Source organism: Gadus morhua, chromosome 20 (assembly GCF_902167405.1).
Source record: "Gadus morhua chromosome 20, gadMor3.0, whole genome shotgun sequence".
NCBI lineage: Eukaryota > Metazoa > Chordata > Actinopteri > Gadiformes > Gadidae > Gadus > Gadus morhua.
Window position 1 is genome coordinate 8,911,248 of NC_044067.1, and position 6,484 is coordinate 8,917,731.

The window sequence follows — 6,484 nt, forward strand, 5'->3', positions numbered from 1 at the left end:
CTGAGTGAGTAGCTTTCTTGAGATGGTCGTCCTATGAGTTTGTTGTTTTTATGCTATATTGAGTCAAAAGATATATCGCTTGTGCTAATAGACCTCCAAAGCGGGGACATCCTTTTATTTAATACAATTTGGGGACACATTTCAGGGACATTATATTAAAAATAAAGGTTTTGTGCCCCTTCTAAGATTTTTAGTTTCTCCTTGGGTTGGAAAGAATATGACAGGTTACATGAGGACAAAGCCATTATTTATCCTATCACCTACCACGCTTATCTCATTTGTTTATTGCCTGTTGCCAGTATATGCCTTTATAACCAAATGAACATTTCCAAGATTTGCTTTGAATGTTTCGGCAGTCAGTTTACAGGTATTGGCAGACTACCATAGATAATGCGCTCAACAGGCAAACGCTCTCTGTTCTGCTGATTTTTTTAACCTTTGGTAGTAAAAGAAGGCCATATCTCGAAGACCGGAGCAGCCAAGGAGTACTATAAGGAATGATAAGGTCCTTCAGGTAGGATGGTGCTAATCCATGCAAGGCTTTATAGATGAGCAGTAGCACCATAAAATCCGATCTAGCTGTTATTGGTAGCCAATGTAGAGAGGCGAGAATAGGAGTAATATGTTCAAATCTTCTCGTTCTAGTCTGTATTCTAGCTGCAGCGTTCTGTAAAAACTGGAGGCTACACCTGGTCGAGTTAGGTAGACCAGAGGACAGTGAATTATAATTATCCAGTCTTGATATAGAATGTGTGAATGAGCATCTCTGCATCTACAGTGGATAACATTGGTCTGATTTTAGCATGTCTCTCAGAAGTAAGAATGCAATTCTAGTTATACTTTGAACATGTTGGTCAAAGCAAAGCAAAGACACCAAAATCAAACAAGACACTGGTGGTGGACTCTAAAGATATAATTCACCATCGTTCTTAGTGATGGGTCATACGCGACCGAATCAGTTCGAATTAACGAATCTTTAACAAGAACAAACCGAACAATATCAATATCAGTGAAATGGTAAATGCATGCTGTCGTATTTTCGGTGTCATGCCAGATTAATTAAATATTTGAATGTCTCGTCAATCTGTCTTGTTCTTTCATGGTTCGTTCTCCACCCGGGACCCCACCATCATTGCTAAATCTATATTATCTTGCTGATATGTTAAACATCCAATAATCAACTACACCCCCCCATCCGGCTGCGTTTGGTTAAAGTTGTAATGTTGTGTTGATTGATGACCGTCTTCCACGATCGTTTGAGAATGAGAACGAGGGAGGAGCTGAGTCTGACTGACTCAGCTGAGAACCGTTCATTCCATGATTCGATTCACCGCTACCGGAAACGCAACTGAACGAATGAACGATTCTGAAATCCATCACTAATTGTTCTGCGTTATAGGGACGCTGTCTCTTTAAGATCTTGCAACTTGTTTCTTGATATGCCGGTTGCCGAGATGTTTGAAATTATTGGGTTTCGGTTTAATTAATTAATGACACGCCTTTGCGTTGTCGACGTGAGAAAATATGTTTTCGCTTGTTTTATCACAATTTCCACACTCGTGACCCCGACGATTGTTTATCGGACACATTCCAGAGACTTACAGATCGACTATGTCGACAAATACGGTTTCTTTGAAACTTCCAGAGTTCTGGGAGTCGTCTGCTTCTGCTTGGTTCGCTCAGACCGAGGCGCAGTACTGCCGATTTAATGACGCCATGACGCTGGACGCTATCCAGTGCCCATATCATATCCAGTTTTCAGCGCACCTGGCGGGTTCAAAAATGACTTCCATCTCTGAAAAACACTAATGTTTGATAGTAGGGCCTATAGATTTCTTTTTTCACTTGCTCATGGACCTTGTGGTATGGTTTTGGCATCTCAATTTTGCTTGAGTGTGTGCGGGCAGGTAAACAGTGAGGGTGGTTGTTATCTCGTTTCACCGCTCGCTTTTTTGTCGCAAGGACTGGCTTCCGAAAATTCCTGCGTAGTGGATTTTTTCTTCCCGCTGCTACTAGACGAAGCACCTTTCGATTGCGGAGGATGCATTCTTTAGATGCTAGATATTTTAAACACGTGATTTGTTTTTAAGTGATGGAAGAGGTTACTGGTATTACCGCCCTTTGCAACCACTGACTTCTTTGTGGCTTCTCACAATTTGCAGATTACAGTTTTCTGCTCGGTAGACTCGTTTTAAAACCAAATCAAGACTATATAATGGAATTTGCACCAGACTTTTTCACCAACTGCTCCTCTTCCTTGTGTGCTGCGCTTTCAACCATGTCTCAAGGATAGAGGTTTCTGGCCAGGGTACAGTGTACACCCTACACTTCCATGATTGCTCTACACACTAGCCTCTGGCACGTGCCGTGTGGAATGAGAACTCGTGAAGGGACTATTGCACAAGCACGCAGGTAGTGTCGCTGTCAAATCTGTCCCTGGGAAAGTAATATTGCACCGAATTGAAAAAGGAACTACTGTACGTTTCGTTAACAAATTTTCAGTAGTAATGCGTCACTTTACTTTTTACCCGAAGAAGTAGTTACGTTACTGTACTTACATGCTACTCACTTTGTATCACGTTACACACAACACTGTCTACGGTCACACCATTCACATGGTAACTTCAAAATCCCTACCGTAGCGCAAATTAACACCGGTGTACTCTCTATACCTTTTATACCGCACACCCCTAACCAGTCCCACCTATGGATCCTCTCAGCCTACATGGACTTATCATCATCCAGCTAATTGCCAGTTTGGCTTGACCATTATTGACTTCCTTGGACACAGTTTCACCAAGGACGGGCCATTTCACTCTGATATAAGGTTGCCTCGATCTTGGACCCTCCTTGCCCAGTCGCAGTGAGGTCACTGCAGGAGTTCCTGGGAATGTCAACTTCAACCTCCGCTTCATTCCCAAAGCAGCTGCACTTATGCGCCCCTTGGACTTGAAGAGGAAAGCGCCCAAACACCTGGTGGATTGGTCCTTGGAGAGAGACAGTGCATTCATAGATGCTAAGAAAGCTTTGGCCAACGCAATAATGCTAGCATACCCATCACCTGACGAGTCAATTGCCATCACCATAGACGCATCGGACTATGCTGTTGGAGCTGTGCACGAACAGTGGGTGTATGGTGCTTGGCTGCCGCTCGCTTTCTTTAGCCGGCTGGGTTACGCTCCAGTGAATGTGAGTACAGCACTTTTGACGGTGAGTTACTTGCACTTAACCTTGCCCTTCAAAACTTCCGTTCACTGCTGCAGGGCAGACAGTTTACAGCTTTTGTCGACCACAAGCCTTTAACGTTTGCCATTGCTAAAGTGTCTGAACATGGTCTGCCCGCCAAGCTCTCTAACATCTCAGAGATCGCCACAGATATACAGCGCGTTGCAGGCAAAACCAACCTCGTTGCGGACTGCCTCTCTCGTGTCGTCGTGGGGGCCGTCCACCTAGGGCTTGACTACGCACACTAGGGCTGTCACTTTTGAGAAAAATTTGGACAGATATCGAATATCAAGCAATGTATTGGAATATATTCGAATATCTACGAGCTAAATAACACCTTAACGGAGATTCAATCAAAAATGTATTACGTGAAGAGGAGACATAAACAGAACTTAGGCCATATCCTGTCTGAAAAAAAATCTTTGTTTGAAACAGGTTATCAACTTAATCAATATCAAGTGCCACTATGCATATCACAAATTAGGCTATGCAATGAAAAAAAACAGAATCAGAACTGCCCAGCGCAAAGAGTGACGTGACAACTTAAACAGGAGTCAGCAGCATGAGGGACTGGTGATGTAAAATATTTTAGTCTATGCTTCTTCTGATGACATGTTTCAAGCTAACAACAGTTATGAATGGTTTCTTCTCCACATAATGGACAACACCATATGGTTTTATGTGTTTGTAGATAGGTTAAAGCCTACAAACATGGACACTTTGCCATTTCCGCTAAAGCCAAGACAGACCGAAGGTTTACCTGGTAATATTAGAACCTGTAGGTGTGGCTTATTTACCATTACGCCCATTTCCAATATAAACTGTTTTCTTACCTATGTTCGAGAGATGCATCATGAACAAGCCTCCAGGAGCCGTGCATGCTTCCGCAATCCACCAGTGCTGAACAGCCAAGCCTGGTATTGCAGCTGTTTAAGCGGGCTGTGGACGGGTCCCTCGATTCAAGGGGACCAGAAGTAGATATCTCCGATCACTCCAATACAAGTGGGGAACAGGAATGTGTCTCTGCAAAAAATGTCTGGATATCAATCAAAGGCTCATAATTATCTTCATACCATGTACTAATAAAATGTAAGTTTTCTCTTATCAAAACGCGACCTCAACCGTTTGTTAGCCATTGTACTTATACATTTTTTGCAGGAGAAGGAGGAGTGGGCAGCTGAAAGGTGTCGTAGCGAAACAAATGTTGTTTCGGGCCCGGCATCCGAGTCAGGGTTTCAAAATCACCACCACACCAAGGCACCTCTTGTGCATTTCCCTGTGCCGGAGCGGAGATTCGACCATGTCAAAGTTAACCTGGTGGGCCCCCTTTCCTCCTCCCTGGGTTTCATTTACTTCCTCACCATGGGGGATAGGATCCCTCGATGGCCGGAGGCTGTCCCACTGACAGCAGCGACTACTGCTGAGATGGCTCGGGCGTTCATTGGGACCTGGGTCGCCCTGGTTTATCAACCCCTTTTTGGACCGGGGCTCACAGTTAAGCTCTGAGATCTGGAACACCATTGGGAACAGCCTGTGTGAGAATGGTGTGATCGCACAACTCTGTATCAGCCCCAGGCTAATGGACGGAGAGAACGTTTTCATTGTACAATGAAGGCCTGATTTGGGCCTCCCTGGAGGACAATTGCTGGGTGGACAAGCTCCCTTGGATCATGCTGGGCCTGGGTATGATATAATCTCCATCGTTCTGTGTCATAGAGATGCTGTCTCTTTAAGATCGCGAGACTTGTTTGTTGAAATGCCAGTTGCTGCGATGTTTGAGTTGAATGGTTTTGGTTGAATGAATAAACAACAAGTGACAAATGTGTTGTCAACGGGACAAATTGTCTCTTCACTTCTTTTGTCATAATTTCCACCATGGTGACCGTGACGTTTGTTTACTGGACGCATTCCAGAGACTTACAGATTTACTATGGTAATCTAAGACACTAAGACAAATGCTGTTTCTTTGAAACTGATAGAGTTCTGGGAGTCGTCCTCATCTTTTTGGTTCGCTAAGACGCACTTGTCAGGCGCACATGTCAGGGCAACCCGGTATCACGCGATTTCGTGCTCATGCGCACAAACGTTAATTTGTGCGCATCGTGTCCCAGATCACGATTGTCCGACTTTTTTAGTGCTGCACAGAACGAAATGTAAACCAATGCATTCTGAATGGGAGCGTTTTTGAGGAGGTCTGCTTACAAATCAGAAATGTTGACATATATATAACTAGATAATAATATATACAGATATATAACTAGAGGGTGCACTGTACTATCTGCGCTCACCCCTTCTGAAGCTTCTCTCTCTCTCGCTCTCTCTCTGTCCTTACCTTTCTCTCTTTCTCTCTCTCGTTTCGTTTTGTGGAGCACGTCAATTGTCGGAGAACGCTCCCATTCAGAATGCATTGGTTTACATTTCGTTCTGTGTAGCACTAAAAAAGACAATCGTAATCTGGGACACGATTCAATAGATTAATAACGTTTCTGCGCATGAGCACGAAATCGCGTGACACCGGGTTGGTCAGGGACACGTCTAATACTACTATGCAGTGTCGGCTCTCGGCCGAGAAATTGTCTCCTCACTTCTTTTATCACAATTGCCACAACACCAAGATTAAAGGAAATTCAAAACCCGCATTGGGAGTTGCAAGTCTATCGTTTGTTGTGGACACAGTCTTACTTATTTTCTAAAACCTGCTTTAGTATACGTTGAGTTTGACGGAACTTCTTCCTAAAATGACCCCCACATACAACAATGAGTGACGGTTAAAGCCAACAATGCAGTTCAACTGTATGTAATGACAGCTTCCTTGAAACCAACAGCAAAATAGTTAAATCATTGTAAAGATTGGCGAGTAAAACCAGATGGGGATGAAATAATGAAACATGACATTGATTTTACAGTTGAATAACATGGTTTCTGAAGAATTCTGAAAGCCGTTAGGTTAAGGCGTTTTAAGAATAAAAGTTTTCCGGAACATGCACATAAATGGACAGTATCAGTAGTAGCTGCTTGTCTGGCTGCATGTTGTGTCTGGCTGCATGTTCACCTAATGTTTTCAACATTAGGTGAAAGTTCTCTTTTTCTTACAACGGTTGACTATTGGCTTGGATGCTACTAAGATGTTATCTTTTGTCCCATCTAGCAATGTTTCGGAAAACAATGACAATGACAATGACCTCTACCATTTATCAAGACTAATGTGCCTTTCAAAATAATAAAGGAAGAAAGTAGATTTAGTCCAGCACAAAGGAAC